Source organism: Mauremys reevesii, linkage group 22 (assembly GCF_016161935.1).
Source record: "Mauremys reevesii isolate NIE-2019 linkage group 22, ASM1616193v1, whole genome shotgun sequence".
NCBI classification, from domain to species: domain Eukaryota; kingdom Metazoa; phylum Chordata; order Testudines; family Geoemydidae; genus Mauremys; species Mauremys reevesii.
In genome coordinates this window covers 17,588,755-17,610,135 of record NC_052644.1, presented here as the reverse complement: position 1 = coordinate 17,610,135, position 21,381 = coordinate 17,588,755, and the positions used below count along the sequence as shown (strand labels likewise).

The 21,381-nt window shown below is 50.7% G+C and overlaps 1 pseudogene; it reads left to right on the top strand.

The window, feature by feature from the left end:
• The first annotated feature begins 7,852 nt into the window (after positions 1-7,852).
• On the top strand, positions 7,853-20,370 carry LOC120388767 (annotated as a pseudogene).
• The last annotated feature ends 1,011 nt before the right edge of the window (positions 20,371-21,381 follow it).

Genomic DNA, 21,381 nt, shown 5'->3' with positions numbered 1-21,381 from the left:
GGGGAAAGACCTGGGGTCAAATCCCTGCCCCAAAGCAGGCAGAGGAGGAGAATCAAACCTGGTTCTCCCACAGCCCAGGTAATTGCTCCAACCAAGGGCTCTTGGGTATTCTGGCCACATGCCCACATCCCTCACCCACCCCCAGCTGCCTTTAGTGCAGGGTCTGAACTGGTAGGTGCTCTCAGAGCAGCTAGCCCTTCATCTGTCTATGTCCCTTTGTGGCTCTGGCCCTTAACTCCTCTTGAAAGCCAATGGGACTTAGGTGCTTTTTCAGTATTTTACTCTCTGTTATTAGGCTGAACAAAAGCCCTGTAAAGAAGCTGGAAACTAGAGCTGGTCAAGAATGTTTCATGAAAACGTTTGTAATGAAAAGTGGCTTTCAAAACCATATGAACATTTTCACCAAAGTATTTTATTTAATTTGAAAATTGTCATTAAAATGTTTCACAAGAAAAAATGTTCATTTCAATTCTAGTCTAATGCAATCAAAATTCATTTTTTTTTTACTTTTAAGGGGGCAAAAACTAAGAAGTGGACTTGAAAAAAGTACATTCTGAATCTATTTTAATTGAATTTCCAATCTATTTGAAACCATTATTGCTTTGTTTTGAGTCATGTTGTCAGAATATTGGAAGATTTCAGGAAAACTTTTGAATGAAAAGAAAATTTTCCTCAAAAAAAAAAATCCCCATTTTCACCAGCCTCCCAGAATGCTCAGCGCCTGCCAGGCCTCGGCTCTGTGGCTCTCTCAGAGCCCCGCTTTGCACAAGGGCAAACAGGTAATAAAATGGCCTAGAAACCTGCGCTCACCCTTTGCTCTGGGGCGGGGCTGGAGATGGAATGATAACAGAGAGCCCTTGGATGGGGGCCAGACTCCAATCCCTTCTTCCTGGCTAGCAGGTGCTTGGAGCTCTGCAGAGGGTGGGGCTGGATTCAGGCAATGCTGTGCCCTAGACCTGCCCCCTACCCAATGGAGTGGCAGTGGCTGGATCCTGCCTTCTCCTCCTAAAAGATGGGGACAGCACATGGGCCCCCTCTGCCCCCAGAAGGGTTGGGACATTCCCTCCCTCACTTCCACTACTTCCCTTAGCTGTGGGGTGTCGGCTGTAGAGATACATTTCTGCAAGATTATAATTTATTGAGGTTTGCTCATAAGGGACAGTGTTATGAATATAGGATTTTGAGCCATGCCTGGTAGCAAGGTGGAGACCACAGTGTAGCTGTGCACAGCAGTTCCCCACAGACACTCTCTAGTTTGTTTTTAATTAAAGTTTATTCCTTTCTCATTCACTGGGTTGTTGTTTAATGAACCGCAAGATCATTCCATGGTGTCAGAAGTGCCGAGTGACAAAGAGACTGCAGCAGTCATTTTGAGGTTAACTCCTGTGTTTGAAACTGAAAGTAGAAGCAAGGGGACTGGTGGAACAGCAGACAGACAAGAAACACAAGCTTTTCTATGTGATTTATGAGCAGGGTACTAGTTTAACTAGCTGAAGAAGGGAAGAAAGCCAAACATGGTTGTTTTGCAAGCTCAATCCAATCTGCAACTGTCAGGCAACGTAGCAGAGAACTGAAGAAATTCTGCCAGAAATTTGAATTGTATTTAGCAGCCATAGGGGCAGAGGAGAAAAATGATAAAATGAAATCATCAGTGTTTTTGCATGTTGTTGGGGAGGAAGCATTGGATATTTATAACAAGTTTGAAGAAGGTGAAAGCATGAAGTTAAGTAAAATTCTGACTACATCTGAAGAACATTGCATGTCAAAAAGAAATGAAATCTTTGAGAGAGAGAGACATTTTTTATATGCATGCGAAAAACTGATGACACCATAGAGCAATATGTTAGAGGATTAAGGAAACTCAATAAAATCTGTGACTTCGGTGATTTGAGAGACTCTCTGGTCAGAGATAGACTCAGTTGTGGCATTAAAGACAATGTGTTAAGAGAGAGACTGCTCCGTGATGGAGATTTAACCTTAGAAAAAGCTCTTTAGATATGCAGGGCAGCAGAAACTGTGAAAGCACTAGTCAAAGAGCTGAATTCTGCAGAAGGGCTTATCCACATATGAAGTACAAAAGAATATAGCCTGGGAAGCTCAAATCAAGAAGTGGAACCAGTCACTATGGAAACCATTTGTAGTGGTGGACTGGATACAGACAGTTATGTGCATAGTCATCTGTCTTGGATGGTATAGACACAACAAATCCTGCATCTTACACTTGCAGTCCCTTCTAATCTTATGAGTCTATGTGGAAGGTGTGGATCACAGCATGGCCCCAAACAGTGTTTTGTGTTCTAAAACTCTGTCATAAATGTGGGGGAAATAATCATTTTGCAAAATGCTGCAGATCTCAAATGTAAAAATGTCAAGTGCATTCAGTTGAAGACAACCTGGTTTTACACAGACATACTGGGATTAAGCAAATCTGATGAGAGGGGCTGGATACTGCCTATGAAAGTGAATGAAACAATTATTCCACTGAAATTGGATACAGGAGCTCAGGTTAATATTCTGTCTGAATGCCATCATGAGAGACTGAAAATATGACCAAAATTGGGACCAACAAAAATGAAAGTAACTGGTTCTTCTGGAACAAATATATCAGTGATTGGGAGGTGCACTGCTAGCATTAACTATAAAAACACAGCATATACACACTCCTGTTCATTGTGGTGCCAAAGGAGGTGACACCAATTGTAGCCCTGGCCAGCTGTGAAAAACTCAATCTAGTAAAACGATCTACAAGATCATACTGAATGTGGCTATGAGGCACTCATTTAGGAATATCTTGATCTGTTCGAAGGGTTGAGTTGCTTTCAGGGTGAACATACAATCCAGATAAACAAGCAGTTCCCTCCTGTTATCCATCCTTGTAGAAAGGTGTCATTTTTACTCCATGATAATCTCAAGGCTGAGCTCACAAGGATGGAAGTAATGCAAGTACTATAATACAAATAATCGAAGAGCCAATGGAATGGGTGAGCTTCCTAGTTATTGTGGAGAAAAATATGGCCAACTATGCATATGCTTAGATCTGAGAGACTTCAAGAAGGCTATAAAAAGAGAACATTTCAAACTGCCAACCAGAGAAGAGATTATTGCTCATATAATAGTTCGTAAATTGGATGCACCCTCAGGATTTTGCCAGCTAAAGAGAACTGAAGAAAGCTCAAACTATGACATTTAATACCCCATTTGGAAGATATAGATTCTTACACCTACCCTTTGGTGTAGCTTCAGCACCAGAAGTGTACCACAAAACCCTACATATGATTGTTGCCTGCCACATGATCTATGAACATATACATGGTGTCAACACCTCAGTGGATGATTTCATGATCTGGGGACCACTTAAAGAGCTACAGAAGTATGATTTGGTTCTGACCTACATGCCCAATAAATTTATGTTCACTGCAGATGCACTTTATAGAGTGATGACTCCCACTTCAAAACTAAAGTAAACCTTAGAGACAGAGATACAAGGCTACGTAGATGTGATTGTAATGTCAATTCCTGTAGCCAACAGGAAACTGCAACAAATAAGAGTTGAAATGGAGAAAGGTGAATTGTTGGGGATCCTTAAAGAAGATATAATGGAAGAGTGGTCTGAAGAAATAAGTAATTGCTGTCCAAGTATAAGAGACTATTGGAACTGCAGATATGAACTACTCCTGGGGTAATTCTGCTCCAAAACATTAGAAATTTTGCAAAATTCTGCCTATTTTATTTGTCAAAATAACACTATGTAATCACACCAGTTTCCATTATTTTTGGTCATTTATTTCAAAATACCTGTCAGCAAGTATGTCTGTACAATACAGACAACAAAAAAGATTCAGGAAATTTTTTTTTGTTTTTTTTTGACAAATAGATTCCTTACTTTAGACATATTAATACAGAACTCTGAGCAATAATTCATTTAAACTACAATACAGAACCATATTTCCCACACGCCTTGGAAGCAGTGCAAAGGTTTGGGAGAGTCAGGGGTAATGGAGGAGCTGAGGAAAAGGGAAGTAATTGCTGGGAAGGAGGAGTCTGGGTGTGAACTTGGAGGGTTGTTGGGTATGGGTGGGAGAAGTATGGAACAGGTTTTTTGTGGGGTGGGGAGCAGGGCCGGCTCCAGCTTTTTTGCTGCCCCAAGCGGCGAAGCGAAAAAAAATAAAATAAAGATAAAGCCACGATCAGTGGCACTTCAGCAGCAGCTCTACCATGCTGCTTCATTCTTCAGCGGCAATTTGGAGACGGGTCTTTCACTCCGAGAGCATGAGGTACCCGCCGCTGAATTGCCGCCAAAGACCCGGACATGCCGCCCCTTTCCATTGGCTGCTCCAAGAACCTGCTTCCTTCACTGGTGCCTGGAGCCAGCCCTGATGGGGAGGGATTGTTAGGGAGCCTCCCCCATGCAGACCCTGGCTGATCCCTAGCCTTGTCCATATCTGCCCCGTCCTCATGTAATCCTGCAGCTCCCTCCATTCCCATGTGTCCCTGCACCCCTCCCTGTCCTCGTGTCCCTCCACCCCCAACTCAGACTGTGTCCCTGTGCCCCCACCCAGCCACCCCATTTCATCATGTATGTCTGCACCTCTCCCTCTGTCCCTATACAGATACCCTGCATGTGTCTCTGTACCTCTGTCCCCATGTGTCTTTGCACCCCCACTCAGCCACTTCTCCTCTCCCATCCTTATGTGTCCCTGCACCCCTCCCTGTCCCTACGTGTCCTTCCACCCCCACAAAAAAAACACCACTCAGACACCCCCATGTGTCCGTGCACCCCCTCCCCTTGTGTCCCTGTGCCTCCACTCAGCCACCCCTCCCCCATGTGTCCCTGCATCCCCACTCAGCCAGCCCCCTGCCCACATTCCCATGTGTCCCTGCCCCCACTCCCCCTGTCTCCATGTGTCTCTATGATCCCATTCAGCTGGACCCCCAACCCATGTGTCCCTGCACCCCCTGTCTCCAGTATGTCCCCATGTGGCCCTGTGCTTCCACTACCATCCAGCCCCTGCCCCAGTCTGTCCTCCCCCAGTAGCCCTTATGAACCCATCTGTGACTCTCCAGCAGCCCATGTGCCCCGTGCTGTCTGTCCCCATATCCCATCTCCTGGCCTGGCTCACCAGCCTCTTCTCTACCCTATTGGCAGCTGGGATTGGCCCAGGAGCCGCTGCTCTGTTCTGGCACCACAGCAGCCCCGGGTGGGCAAAAGGCATAACTGCAACAACTTTGCAGCAGAATTTATTTTGGAGGGAAAAAATTCTGCTTGACACATAAATTATGCACGTGCGCACTGGTGCAGAATTTCCCCATGAGAAATGAACCTATTGTGATGGGGTAATTTTCAAGTGAAACAAGGCTGTAATACCAATGAGCCTCCAGAAACAAATGCTATAGAAGATCCAGGAGGATCATTTAGGAATCGAGAAGTGCAAACGATTATTGTGAGAGGTGATGTATTGGCCGTGGATCAATCACTACATTATGACTGGAGTAGGAAACCACTTTTCATACTTGAAATAGAAGCCATGCCAACAGACAGAGCAGCTGAGACCTCACCCAGTTCCACAAAGGCCTTTTGAGAAGGTCAACTCTGACTTATTTACTTGGCAATGAAAGGATTATTTAATCTTCACATTTTATTGTTCTCTGTATCCAGAAATATGCACACTGCACAGTAGTAACAGTAAGTCAGTGACAGCCGGCATGAAAGGAATCTTCTCCAGACATGGAATTCCAGATGACGTCTTTAGCAATCAGAGGCTGCAATTTTCCAGTGCAGATTTTAAGCAATTTGCCATAGATTGGGATTTTCATCACAAAACATCTAATCTAAATGATCCTCAATAGAACGGACTTGTGGAAAGGTCTGTATGGACAGTAAAGAACCTTATGAAAAAGACTTTTGGTGGTGAGAGTAATATGCATACAGCTTTGAGTTACTGAAGTACAGCTCTGGAGAATGGCACTTCTCCAGCTCAGCTGTTAATGGGAAGAAGGATCAGATCTCATTTACCAATCACTGATAACTTGTTGAAATCTCATGGCAATGAAACCATATGGAAGATGAAAGAAAATCAGAAGTGGAAGCAGAAATATTATTTTGAGAAAAGGCCCTGTGATCTCCAGGGGCGGCTCTAGCTTTTTTGCTGCCCCAAGCACGCAGGCAGGCTGCCTTTGGTGGCTTGCCTGTGGGAGGTCCCCTGTTCCATGGATTTTGTGGCATGCATGTGGGAGGTCCGCCGGTCCCGCAGCTTCGGCGTACTCGCTGCTGAATTACCGCCAAATCCACGGGACCGGCGGATCTCCTGCAGTCAAGCTGCCAAAGGCTGCCTGACTGCCGCTCTCACAGGGACCGGCAGGGAGCCCCCCGTGGCTTGCCGCCCGAGGCACGTGCTTGGAGCGCTGGTGCCTGGAGCCACCCCTGGTGATCTCCCAAAATAACAGAATGTTGGGAATCATTAAGAAAGAGATAGATAAGACAGAAAATATCATGTCGCCTCTAAATAAATCCATGGTACGCCCACATCTTGAATACTGCGTGCAGATATGGCCTATCTCAAGAAAGATCTGTTGTAGTGCCTAAGCCTTAACCCTGTCCTGGCACTGGCCTGTAGTGTCAAGGCTTTAACCCTCCCCTGGACAAGGGCCTATGGCACCTAGGCTTTAACTCCCCCCGGGCATGGTCCTATAAGGCCTAGGTCTTAACTTTTCCCTCAGGAATATCATTCCCAAATGACCTTGGATGGGCTCAGAAGGGAGGTCTCTTTGGGTGCATTTCCTGCTGGTTATGCTCCCCAAATATACAGAGGTGTTACATAAAATCATAAATCTTCCGTCTGGAAGCTTTGCAGCATAACACGGCTTTAATGCTCAGAATCCAGAACGAGGAACTAAAAGAGAAAGAGACAAAGCAGGCTGCTCCCTCAGGCTGAGAGGCCCAGGTCACTCCACTTTTCTCTAGCCTGCTCTGTGTAGAGCTGCCTGCTGGACCCAGATCACACACTTCACTACAGAGCCCCCTGCCTGCCAGCAGGACCAGGAAAAGCCCCATTTACAGTTACAATTTACAATTCCAATACAGTTTTCAATGCACCAGGCACATAATGGGTGGACTTAGAGGGAGCTGGAAGTGAAACAGAAATAGATTCACAGACGTGAAGGCCAGAAGAGCCCATTGAGACCATCCAGTCTGACTGTGTCTACACAGGCCGGACAATTGGGGGGAGAATGTCTGAGGCTCTAAGCAGAGCTGAGACGGCCCCTGCTGACCCCCACATTGTATCTTGTTGTAATGTCTACTGATGTGATGGTCTCCCGTTGACGTCAGAGGAGGGGGAGCAGGTATCTGACAGCGTCCTCTGGTGTCTGTCACAGCCACTGCCAGCCCCGTCCCTGTCACTTGGCAGCATCACTTACAGAGGTGGGTGACTTCTGGCCAGGCTGACCTATCGAAAAGTGCCCAGACGTCACCCACTGGCCAGGGTATGAGACGAGCCCCTCTGAGCCTGATCCACGCAGCGTGTGAGTCTGTCACAGCCCCAGCTGCACAGCCTGGCTCTTTAGCTCATGCTGTAGAGCCGCATGCTGTGAGCTGTAGAGAGCCCCAGGTTACGCATCTGCTGCATTATCCCAGGTGGAGGCAGGCACAGAGCCAGGCCCCTTCTGCAGGGGGGACAGCGGTGTGGGTACCACTGGGGTTACCTCGGAAGTGGCCCTGTTCTGCTGCAGGCTTCCCCTGCACTGGTGGGGGTCGGGTCAGACACTGGATGGGGCACGTTCCCTGCACTGCGGGCCCCTCACACAGTCTGGGGAGTGTTAACCATCCCTGCTCTCTCCTTGCAGGTCCCGACCCAGGGTGTTCCCATGGCGACGTGGTGGCGGCTCTGTGTGTGCAGCCTGGGGATCCTCCTCCTGGCGCCGTGTTCTCTCTCTGGTAAAAACATTTGAATCCCAATTATTGCCCTCTCTGTCCCCCATGTATGCTGCCCCCTGCAGAGCTGGGGTAGGGGGATCTGAGGCCCAGCCACCCTCACCCCCGGGGGTCCAGGCCCAAGAGGCTGTGGGGTGGGGATGACGTTGAGGTGACTGGGGCATGTCCTAGCTCTGGGTGGCAGGATTGTTGGATCTTGCAGCAAATCACCAGGCTCCTGTTGCCCCTGAGAGAGGTTCCCAGAGCCCCCAGACACTAATTCCTTCCTGTACCACCATGGCACCTGAAGGCACCAGGATGCCAGACGTGCCCCACTGGGAACCTGGATTCTCATGCCTGCAAGGCTGAGATCTTCCCAGCTGCCTGAGGGGTGGGGGTGCCCAGTTCCCATTACGATGAATGGGAGCTGCAACATCACCTACTCTAACCCTTCAGCCACCATGAGTCAGGAATCAATAATCAGGAAACTGGCTAAAAACTCATCAGATTTAAAAAAAAAGAACCCACCTTTTGGGGTCTTCTTGTTTCCTTTGTTTTTTGAGCTTTCCATCACACTTGGGTCACATTTTCAAGCTTTTCTCTGCAAGCAATAGAGCTAGAAACTGATTTTTGTTTTAAATGAAAGCTGAGATTCTCACAGAATCACATGACTCCAGGAGCTGGGGCTTTATGAAAAACACATAGTATCTCAAGGGTAGGCACCCTCTCCTCTTTCTGCTCATTCAGTCTGCTCCTGGGGTTGTCTATTGCAGAGAAGTTCTCCCTGGCTGGCTCCCCGCACCCCGTGGTGGGGGTAGTTGGCCAGGATGTGGTGTTACCCTGCCAGCTCTCACCCCCGGCTCGGCTTCTCAGCATGGAAGTGCTGTGGAGGAAAATTGAACCAGGATTTGTCGTGATTCGTGAGTACTTGGAGGAAGGTACCAAGGACCTGCCAGGGGAGGGTTACCAGACCCGGACAGAGCTGTTCCCACAGGAGTTCAGCAGTGGGAACGTCTCCCTGAAGCTGAAACGGCTCCAAGTGGCAGATGCTGGGACATACCAGTGCCTTGTGAGGAACCTAGAGTGGACCCAGGAAGCCAGCACTGATTTACGGGTCACAGGTGAGACACTGCACTGAGGGTCACTGTGTCTGGGCAGCCAGAGCCTCCTCTGCCAAGGGGGTGGGGGTGCCCCAGCACTGAACCCACACTGCTATATGGTGCTCTGTGCAGGACTCAGTAGGGAGCACTTTCCCCTCGCACTCAGCCCTGACCCCACTGTGGTGCTAGCTGGGTCAGTGCTTCATTAAACAACCTCTTTTCAGTGAGACATGAAGCTACAGCCCTCAGCTCTCATGCTCATTGTGGTGCTGTTTGAGGGAGTGGGGCCTGTCAGAGAAAAACGTAGTTCTCACTTTTTGGTTGGGTGCAGCAGAGTCAGATTCTTTATTTTCTCTTTACAATTGTATAGAGGGAGGGAGTGCCCTAGGACACAGGGTTGCCCCAGTCCCAGGTCTCTCCACAGGTAAACAATTCCAGCAAGCATTTATACTTTTGTTACAGACAATAATAAGCAGCAGCTGCATTTTGTTTATACATAGGCCATCTTGATATCTTATTTTTCTCACTTCTATTTAGACGCCAGTCTACATTCCTCATTATCGACACAAGGTCGCAACAACTTCTCACACAGTTCTTTCCCACTCGCCTCACACAATCCTCGCTTCTACAAATCTCACATTAGTAGGGTTATAACTAGCCTAACTCTTGCTGACAGAGACTGTCATGCATTAAGATCCCCTACAAATCCCTGTCAGTTCTTTCTGTACTTCCACAGGCCTTTATCTCCATGTTCTGCCCAGATCCCAGTTCAGGTGATAATTATGGTCAGCTCAGGGCTGCCCGGAGGGGGGGACAAGTGGGGCAATTTGCCCCAGGCCCTGAGCCCCGCAGGCGCCCCCACGAGAGTTTTTTGGGGACCCTGGAGCAGGGTCCTTCACTCGCTCCGGGGGCCCTGGAAAACTCTTGCGGAGCCCGGGCACCGGAGCTTCTTCCGCTCCTGGTCTTCGCCAGTGGGGGCGTCCTTCCTCCAGGGTGGAAGGACTCCGCGCTGGCGAATTATCGCCGAATCGGGACCCGCCATCAAAGTGCAGCCGGGTCTCAGGCGGTAATTCAGTGGTGGGGGTGGAGGGGTGGGGTGTCCTTCCGTTCCGGGACCCGCCGCGGAAGTGCCCCCTGCCTTTGAATTACCGCCGAAAACCCGGCTGCACTTCACCAGCAGTCCCGCTTCGGCGGTAATTCGGCAGCAGGGGGCCCCGCCGCGGGTCTTCGGGGCACTTCGGTGGCGGGTCCTGGAGCGAAAGGACCTCCCGCCGCCGAATTACCGCCGAAGCGGGAGCCCCCGCCACTGAAGACCCCAGGCCCCTGGAATCCTCTGGACGGCCCTGGGTCAGCTTCCCTGAAACTCCCCCTGCAGTGTCCAAGAGCTGGGATATTGTTTGTTATTCCCTGTGCACTGACCCCGTGTTCAGTGCTGCATAAGGGCAGTGGAAGGGACAGTCTCTGGCCATCGAGTTCACTGAGTAACCTATCCCCAGACAATACAGTTCAGCCACATCAAGCCCCAGGTGAGGGGCCTTCCTGTGATAACACAGAGCATTGAGATTGTTTTAAATCATCTCCCATTTTCAGTGGCTCCTAGTCCAAAGGAGACATGTGCTTTTAGAGAGAGATTGAAATGAGGGGAGGGTGGGTGTGTGCAGCACTGGGAGAGGGAAATCTAAGCATGAGGGGTGTCTTGGCCTGGGGCATCATTACCAGTGTGTGAGAAGGACACCAGAGGGGACAGTTATTAGAAGGGTGGCATAGGAGGAGTCGTAGCAGTGATGTAGCCAAGGTCACCATCCCTCACCTTCTGCTTCGTACCAAAGTGCAGTGATCCTGACAGCTGCTGGGCTGCACCCCAGATGTAGCTGCATTTCAGCAGCGGGTGCAGTGATCTCTCTGTAGCTGTATAAGCCTGCACCTTCCTCTGTGAGCCTGCAAGGCACAGTGCTCTATGGAAATGCAAGATTATATTATTTAATGGCCCCAGCTCTCAGGATGAGGGATCCCAGGGAGGCTTTGCATATACAGGAATGGAGTTTTCCAGCCACAGCTCCCTATACCCAGCAGTAGCTGGGGAATCACATGGTGCTACCAAAGACACAATTTCCTGATACCCACACCCTCTGTCTCTCCCTGTAGCTGTGGCTCCAGTGTTCATTGATGTGCTGGGCCCCCAGGACCAGGGGATTGGACTGGCCTGTAGATCCACAGGCTGGTTCCCCAAACCCGAACTCCGGTGGGTTGGAAAGAACGGGCAGAACCTGTCGATGGATATTGTGATTGACTTGACTCAGGACAGGGAGAACCTGTATAGTGTTGTGAGTCATGTCACTGTCACAGAAGGGGAAGACAATGGAGACATCAGCTGCATAGTGCGGAATGGCCTGCTTGAGACCGAGAGACAATCTGCCATTCACCTCTCAGGTGAGTCCATCTGTGCAGAAGCGGTTGTTGTTAGTGCTGTGGAGAACTATTAAAGTTGCTAAGTTGTTCCTGCTGCTAGTGTTGCTGTTCTGGGAGCTCCGATGCCAGCTGCAGCAGCAGACGGTGCAGCATGTTAATTCAGCAGACCCTGATTTTATTCATAAGAAAGATCACAGGCTCAGTTCAGTGGCGATGGCACTCGGCCTGGTTTATTGTGGACAAAGCCTAGAGCCCCATAGGAGCCACAGTTACACTAACACATGTCTGCCTGCGACAAGGTACCCACTCAGCCTGTGCACCAGGATGCTGTCCCCTCAGCTGGACAAAGATGCCTCACTCATGACGTCTCCTTTTATACACTGATACAAGCAAGTTACGTATTACATTCCAGATGTTGTTAGTTTTCACCCCTGTCCTTGTATCTGCCAGCTGGAACAAAATATCCTCATCCATTAACCTCTCATCCCATCCTTATCCTACAAGGGGTCGGTGTGTTCCTGTACCATCTCTTAGGAATGTGTTTACATAGTTACTTGAGAGATCTGTGTGTTTTTATACTATCCTCTTGAGCCAGGAATGTGCTTACCTGGTGCTAGCTAGTAGCTGGCGTATTATTATTTTTTCAAGGCCAGGCCTACTCTGGTTCACAGCCTTTGGTTCACACTTTTAGTTATAACTTGGGCTCCAACAAGGCCTACAGGGGTCACCACAGGAGTGCGGGGCCTGGAACTGCACTCAGCTAGTGCCTCTTTCTGGTACTGAGACAGGAAATGTCCTTCTAACCTAATTTGTGGTGCCGTTAGTGACGGAGGTTTCTGTGATCTGGACAAACTGCATGTCAGGAGCTAGGGCTGAGTCTTGTGAAATGAACTTTATATTGTTCTTTGAGGAGATGTTGCATTTGGTTGATAAAGGTAACATGCCCTTCAGTCCTGGGAATTTCTGAGGATCTCTGAGCCAGGACTCAGCTGTCAAGCCATGTGACAAACCACATTCTCCAGCTCCAGAATGGGATCTTGGTCCTCACACACTGTGCTCTCTGTTTGCCAGGTGATGCCTTCCCCCGGGTTTCTCCCTGGCTGGCTGCATTCTGGGCGATTTTCACTCTGTTTCTCATTGCTGCTGGAGCTTGTGCATATCTTGGATACACAGGTAATGGGAATTTGTTATTTGCATGTTTAGAGCCTAGTCCTAGAGGGCACTGGGGTGGGGTATGGAAGAGTCTTATTGTTCAAATATTTACCCTCTGTTGATTTTAGGAAATAAACCAGTCACACCAGGGTCCCCGGCCCCACCTGTATTAGTGTATTGCTCAGTGTTTCCCCTTCCTTCCCTGTCTCACTGCAATACCTGATTCTCTGTCTCACAGCGAAGCAAAAGGCCTCTGAGAAGAAACGCTCTGAAGAGGAAGCGCAATTATTTTATGGTAGGTCTCCTGCTCTATCTCTTATTGTGTCTATTGAGATGCATGAGCTTGGTGACTGCTTGGCATTACCTATGGGCTCAGTGCAATGAAAGGGATGGAGCCAGGTGGTCTTTGCCTAGTCATTCCTCATCTCCCCCATGTTCTCACACACACTGATGGTAACAGGTTGGTAAATATGTATTTTGCAGCGAATACCCAAAGGTCTGTGCTTGTGAAATTCCCTGCATGTGGGGGCAGCATGGAAATGGTTTGCAATGACAATTCTGGGTCAGATTCTGTCCTACTCACCCTCAGCAGTTGCTCAGTGATTCTATTCTCCTTAAAGGAAATGACACTGGAAGGTCAATGACGCTCTGTGAAATGATTCCATCCCTGTGACTGTCGAATGCACAGGACACAGAGAGGGTGTTTAATCACTGGAACAAGCTCCCCAGGGCAGTGGGGAATTCTCCATCTCCTGATGGCATCAGAGCCAGACTGGGCACCTTTCTGGAAGCTGCTGTAGCTAAACCTGAATTATTGGCTCAGTGTGGGGGGAAATGGGTGGGATTCTCTGGCCTGTGATACACAGCAGGTAAGAGGAGATGAACTAATTGATCTGCTTGGCCTGAAACTCTATGAATCGAGCAATAGACACAGCAGCACCACGTGTTTAATTTATTCCACTCTGAACTTTTCAGTATTTAAGAACAATACAGGTTTTCATTGTGGTAGTGCTGAGTGGTGCTGACCCATTCTGCTGGGCATTACGCACACACGCAGAGAAATACAGATGAAAAGTGCAGAGAATGGATTCAACATGCCAGCGTGCTGGCTGGGGTTCTCACGGCAATCACAGCATGGAAGAGCCCTGAGGATCCTCCTCTTTCATCTCCTTTGCCCTCTGCCATGGCCCCTTGTCATCACCATTCCTCCAGCTGGGGAAGGCTGGACAGGACTCCCCTAGCAATCAGTGCTGTTCTGTAACTAGCCAGAGGGGTCGCTGTGGAGTAACTGACCCTGCCCCATGGTTCTACCGGCCCTGCTGCACCAGCTCAAGGCTTGCGCCACACACAGCCCTAATGCAACAGTTTAACTCAAGGAGTGTTTTGTAACCTAATTAGTTATACTCATGTAAGATTGTGTGTAGAAAAGGGCTAAGGAGTGAGAGACTCCCCCAGGTCTCCTGCCTGTTGGTGCATATCACTGACTGCCAGCCCTGCTCCTGTCAAACTGCCGGCTCCTGCACTGGGGCTGGGAGTGCGGGTGTGGGGTGTCTGTGACTAACCTCAGTCATTAGGCAGCGTACAGCACCACCCAGTTGTGTGTCTCTTTTCTCTTCCCCATTTCAGAGCCTGCAAGGACTGAGAAGACGACCTTGGAATCAGGTATTTTGCTAAACCCCTAGTGAACGTGTGTCTGCGCTTTCACACTATAATGAGATGGGAAAATCACCACATGCGCTGTATGGACTTCAGTCACCTTCATGATCATCTCCCCCCTGCCCTGGAAACAAACACTGCAGAGTTTGTAGCTCACATTTCAGTATCATCTACAACAACAGAGACTGAATTTCATGCACATGGAATGGTGGGCCTCAGGCTACGTCCACACTGCCCAATGGTTCAGATTACAGGGGTGTGACTAGGAATATGCACCAATGTGCTGCCCTGTAACGACCCTGTGTGGATGCCTTGGCTATGAATTAAAAGGTTCTTAGCTAGAAATGTAACGAAGGCCTAACTGAAGCGAGACAGGTGAGTGCGCACCAGCAGCATCCACACGTGACAGTCCTAGCGTAGCACTTTCGTGCATGCTGCAAATCACACCCCTGTAGGCTGTGTTGCCCAGGGTCATGAATCCAAAGCGGTCGTAACTTAACTGTTTCACTCCAGGTGGTGTCAGGAATAAATCAATGGGAACATAGCACTTCCAGCCAGGGCTGCTGAGAGTGGGTTTGTGCCCTGGTGTGAAAAAATTTCCGGGCCCCACAGCAAGGGCGGACTGGCTAAACAGGGCTGACGAGGGGGTGGGGGGGGGAGAAGCCATGGAAACTGGGCCTCGATAACTGGTCTCAGCTCCTCCCCGCCCCGCCAATCGGCCCTGCTTCCAGCTGATAGAATCACTTATTTGTAGGAAGCTTTCAAGTGTGCTCTTATCTAAAATGACTATTAGATTTAAGCACACACAAACATAGGTTTAACATCCCAAATAATTACCTACAATCTGAGATGGTATTGAGTAATTAACAGAACGATGATGGCCAGTTGCTTCCAAGCCAGAGAGTAGGGTGTCAGGAAAAAGTCTCTCAGTATAACTTCAGAGAACTGTTCCAAAATACCCTCTATTACAGGGGTAGGCAACCTATGGCACGCGTGCCGAAGGCGGTATGCAAACTTATTTTCAGTGGCACTCGCGCTGCCTAGGTCCTGGCCACCAGTCCAGGAGGCTCTGCATTTTAATTTAATTTTAAATGAAGCTTCTTAAACATTTTAAAAACTTTCTTTACTTTACATACAACAATAGTTTAGTTATATATTATAGACTTAGAGAAAGAGACCTTCTAAAAACATTAAAATGTATTACCGGCATGCAAAACCTTAAACTAGAGTGAATAAATGAAGACACAGCACACCACTTCTGAAAGGTTGCTGACCTCTGCTCTATGATCCAGTCTTTTTATACACAGCTCCTAGTGACCCCATTGATCATTACTTCTCCTCACTTCAATAAACTACTTATCACTAAAACATTTCTAACAATCTTAGCCATAAGAAGCTTCTGTATCAAAGACGCGCAACTCAAGGTCTCCATCCACTTATTTTATTTCAGTCCCATAGTTTGTGGACTCTTTCCTCCCCTCCTCTCTTTCCAATTAGCAGAAACCACAAGCCTGCAGCTAGTATTTGACCTTGCCTCCAAAAGCCCTGCTTGTCCAAATTAACTCTTAACTATGTGGTGTTCTGTTTTATTAATTCCTGGTGGCTGAATGCACACTCTGTGGCTGTGACTAGCTTAGTCAAGTTCTGGGGTAACACACTCCTCAGTTCCAGGGTAACAGACGAACAATGGGGCTCTGTAGACAAAACCTTAGTCAGGGGCTGGACAAACTTCCTCCACGCAGGTCTGTGGATTTGTCTCAGTTCTGAACTGCAAAATCGCTGCTATGCCAATGCTGGACTCCACAGTCCTGTCCTCTCCCCCCTCCTGCCGAGGTTAAGCCTTGGCTGCGAGTGAACACAGACTCTGTGTATGGGCCCTGTGAGGTGCATTCTGATGGGCCCCACCACCCACATTGTTCTCACAAGAGCTGGGGCAGAACCTGACCCCACATTTCTAGGGGTGGGCAGTAAATCCAGTGCCACACAGCGCCATGGAGCTGTTCCCAAGTTAAGCTCCTGCCAGCCACTGACCCTAGAGTTACACGCTTGTGCAAATCAGCACCACAAAGGGATTGCACGGCTCAGAAATAGGAGGTCTGAGTCTGGGTGACAGGCTGCAGCAGTGCAGGCCTCTCTCTAAGTGACACATGTTCTGGCAGTGCTGTCAGTGGGGGAGGGTGGGGGGTGATGCCGCCAGGGGCCATTTGTGGGCTCTGTGTAGGGGCTGGTCTGGGACCGTGTCCATTGTTCATTAACAACAGTTTTGTCTGACGTGTCCTGCCAGCTCTGAGACCCTTGGTGCATTGGGTCTGTCTACACTACAGGAGGAAGCGAGCTTCCCAGCGCGAGTAGCCAGACACATGCTAGGTACGGGGTCAGGGTGGCTCAGCATTGCTACTCGAGTGTGTTCCTGGGGGTCTGAGCTGGTTTGTACTTGAGCAGCCAACCCAAGCTGCTGCACCTGCTCCCCCCAGGTACCCGGCTACTTTTAGTGCACTGGCTCAAGCAGAGCTAGCGTGTGTCTGCCTGTCCAAACTGGGAAGCTCACTCCCAGCTGCAGTGTAGACGTACCCAGAGTTTGGAACAGCCCCACGTCACTGTGCTCAGAATAACCACGCTGAACCCACAATGGTCTCCTTCTCTTCTCTCCCCAGAGTGCCAGGAGCTGCGTGAGAAGCTTGGTAAGTTCATCCACCTTCCCACTAGAGCCCCTGGGCAGCGGCTCCCAGCCACACACGGTGCTGAGCAGATACAGAAGCACCGACACTGCAGGGCAGGGCTGAGTGAACAATTTGGGCCAAAATCAAAGTCATATTAGAGTCACCCCAGTCCCAGTGCAGCACTGTGAGCTCTCTGCAGCAGACACAGTGTCACCTCCTCTCATGTCTGGATAGACAGACAGGTGTCATCTGGCCTTTGACAATCCAATGCCAATCACATTGTTCTGATGCTGGAGAAGGGGATTAGCCACTTTCTATAGATGACTGCAGCAGTTTAGGCTGTCCTTTCCCAGAACATGGAGATGAGCATGTATTTTGCAGCAGATACCCAAGGGTCTGTGCTTGTGAGATTCCCTGCATGTGGGGGCAGCATGGAAATGGTTTGCAATGACAATTCTGGGTCAGATTGTCTGTGGATGAGCCACATTTCCATGTGTTGTTGCCAAGACTGAACCCCAGATCTGAGCTCTAAACCCCTCTCCAGGTCTATCTATGCCCCGGTTATACCTGGAGTGTGTAGCTTTGATGCTCCAAAGGGTTATTAGTAATTCTCTTTAGATGGAAGGGTTGAGAATGTCAGCGCTGCACAGATCCAGACATGCACGTTCCATCTAAGTTAAATGTTTTGCAAATCCCAGCCTGATTTTTATCCTGTCAGTGTCCCTTCAAAATCCCCCAGTCTGCTGGGGGCCTCAACAACCAAACAGCAGCTTCTTACAGCCCTGGATTCTGCTCTGGGTGACACTGGTGTCAATCCAGATTCGCCCCAGTGACGCATCTGGAGTTATGGATTTACAGCAGTGTCACTGAGAGCAACATTCGCTCCAGTCCCCAACACCAAGAGACAATATAAAGGCATCACTGAGAGCTGGTCATTGCTGTCAGCAGAGATCTCTGGTCTCTGGGGTGACAGGGTCTGTCTCTCACTTCACATAGCCGGGACATTTCTCCTTTTGTAGAGAAGGCTCATGAACCACGTGTAAAGTGATCACACAGTCACGCAGCAGGTCCCAGAACTGAGCCTTCTGCCTAAATGACAGGGAATAATTCTGTCTCTTTCCATTTCAGACAGGGCGGTCACACAGCTAGGTAAGAGAACGTGTTTCCATGTCACATTTCACATCACTCGGTTCCTTTCTATCTGCCAATGACCCTCCTCCCAGAACGGCATCTCCTGTGGGAGCGAATTCCCCACGTTTCCCCTGACAATGTTTGTTTCTCTTCCCTTGCAGAGTTCAGGAGGGCTCGGAGCTACATGGGTGAGTGGGGCTGCGAGGGGCTGAGCAGACACCATGCTGGGGTTAGTGGGCGTTACGTAGCTGAGCTATCAGAGGTGTGGAGTCCCCAGGGGGCAGGTGGGGCAGGGCAGATGCTGGCTGCAGAGCTGTGGGGCTGGATGCCATGTATGGTCCCTAAACACGCTGCCCTGAGCTGTAAGTCTCACCCCTGGGCAGCTCCCTTGCAAATCCTCCCTCACTCAGTCCTGATACCCCCCATCTCTCATTGACCCTTCAGTGATGATCCATCCCTACCCTGTCATCTGCCCCTACAGCCCGACTCAGCCCTCTCTCCGCAACCTGCAGTCTTCCCCCCGGGCACGCTCCATGGCCCCCCGGAGCCCAAACACCTCTCAGGGACAGATCCTGTGCAGGGGGGAGTGAGAGGAGCAAAGAGCCCAACCCCCACTGCCCCTCCCCCCACATCTGATGAGGCCCAGCCACAGCCCTGGAGCTCCCAACCAGATCTAGGCTATCGGTGTCAGTCCAACTAGTCACCCAAACCCTTAACACTCTGGCTTTGGCTACACTTACACTTCAAAGCGCTGCCGCGGCAGCACTTTGAAGCGCTAAGTGTAGTCAAAGCACCAGCGCTGGGAGAAAGCTCTCCCAGCGCTGTCCGTACTCCACCTCCCTGTGGGGAATAACGGACAGCGCTGGGAGCCGCGCTCCCAGCGCTGGGGCTTTGACTACACTGGCGCTTTGCAGCGCCGCAATTTGCAGCGCTGGAGAGGGTGTGTTTTCACACCCTGCTGCAGCGCTGCAAATTTGTAAGTGTAGCCAAGCCCTCTGTCATTCACTCCGGCTGTGCTGGCTGGAATCTCTCCTGTGGGATCGTAGGGTCCCTGGCTGATCAATGGCTAATGGGGTTATTCTGTTTTTTTTCCCCCAGTCCACATCACCCTGGATCCAGATTACAAACACCCCGAACTCACTGTGTCTGAGGAGGGCAGAACAGTCCAGCACAACCTCCCATCCCCAGGGCCGGCTGCCTCCTCTGGGGCTCTGATTACTGTGGGGAGGGAGGGGTTTGTGTCCAGGAGGGATCATGGTGGGGAGGGCAGGATTTTCAGGTGGTACTGGGAGATAGAGGTGGGGGACAGCGCAGACTGGGAGCTGGGGGTGCTGAGTGAGTCTGTGAGGGGCAGAGTGAGACAGGAGAGGCTGGAGAGACTCCCTGAGGGGGAGTACTGGGCTCTGGGGAGATCTGGGGGGCAGTATCACCCCAGGGAGGCCAACACTGTGATTCAGAGCTGGGGTGTGACACCGACAGTGGTTGGGGTGTATCTGGATCTAGAACGGGGGAGTCTCTCGTTCTATAGTGTCAGTTCAATGGCCCTTATCCTGGAGATTCCTGTGGAAGGTTCTGAGAGATTGTTCCCCTTCCTCAGCCCTGGTCATGCTGTGGGGAGGGACCTGAGAAAACCCCTCAGCATCTGCCCCCCCAGCGACTGGGATTTCCACCAGGAATGAATGGTTAGTGGGTCTGTTAGTCAGGGAGATCCAGGGGCAGGAAACAACACAGGGCCACCTGCAACAGGAGAAGGAGCCCCAGCGCCTGCAGACAAGCAAGTGAAAGAAAACAGCGCAGGGCAAACTATGATAGAAACTGTCCAAAACTTCCTGCCCACCAACTGGATCCACAATTTGGGGTTGGGGAATAAAACAGAGCAGGAGCATCCACAACTGGAACCAGCCCCAACAGAGAAGGGGGAAAAGAAATGCCAAAACCGTGAGGTCTGAACTCCTCCCGTGGGGCAAAGGGAATCATGCGCAAAAAACACTCCGAACTTGACTCCCAAGGTGTCTCTGGAGCTGACTCTTATTCCAGGGATACCAGGGCCAGGAAATACGATGGAGGAATCAGACCCAAACGCTGACACCTGGGAAAGAACCTCGCCCCACAGGGAACGTGAGCAAATGGCGACACATCAGATGTTCCCTCCCCCTGAACTCAAAGGAAAACCGCAGCGATTCGTAATAACGATTTGCCCCAACCCCGAGTTACATCGGAATGTGCTGATTGGAGGGAACTGCAGTAACGCGACTGTTAAATGTAGGAAATTCAATACACACTGGTCGGGGGATGCAGAAGGGAAGGGTCTCGCAGGGGCACTGACTCACTCCCATTGCAGACACACAAGCCGCTCCTGCCAGCCTCTGGAACAGGGCGGGATTGAGGCAGGGGCTTTAGCAGCTGCAGCCTGGCCCCGCAAAAATACATCACAGGCAGCGATCTCTGGGGCGCTCAGGCTGCCTGCCCTGGCCCCACGCCGCTCCCAGAAGCAGCTGGCTGCTGGCACATCTCTGCGGCCCCTGGCTGCATGCGCAGCCCCCGCCCCCAGCACCATCTCCGCAGCTCCCATTGGCCAGGGTGGTGCTTGCGGGTGCGGGAAATGCAGATGTGCCAGCAGCCAGACACTTCTGGGAGCAGGGTGGGGCTATGGCAGTCAGACAGCCTGCCTGAACCCTGCCACACCGCCAGACGGGAGCCACCTGTGGTAAGCGCCTCCCAGCCGGAGCCTACACCTCACACCTGCTCCCAAACCCCAACCCCCTGCCCCAGGTAAGAATCCCCCTTCTGCACCCAAACACCCTGCCAGACCCCACGCCCCTTCCTGTACCCCAGTCCCCTGCCCCAGCCCACTCCTGCGGCAAACTTCCTCCCAGACCACATGCCCCCTCTTGCACCTCAGTCTCCTGCCCCAGCCCACTCCTGCACCAAACTCCCACCCAGGGGCGGCTCTAGGAGTTTGGCCGCCCCAAGCACAGTGGCATGCCACAGGGGGCGCGCTGCCGGTCGCCGGTCCCGTGGCTCCGGGGGACCTCTTGCAGACGTGCCTGCGGAGGGTCCGCTGGTCCCGCGGCTATGGTGGAGCATCCGCAGGTATGCCTGCGGGAGGTCCACCAGAGCCACGAGACCACCGCACCCTCCGCAGGCATGACTGTGGAAGATCCGCCGGAGCCGCCTGCCACCCTCCCAGCAAAATGTCGCTCTGCGCACGCTTGGCGTGCTGGGGTCTGGAGCCGGCCCTGCTCCCACCCAGACCCCGTGCCCCCTCCTGCACCCCAGTCCTCTGCCCCAGCCCACTCCTGCATCAAAGTCCCTCCCAGGAAAAAGGCTTGTATATCGGGGCCCCACAAAATCTAATAGCCCT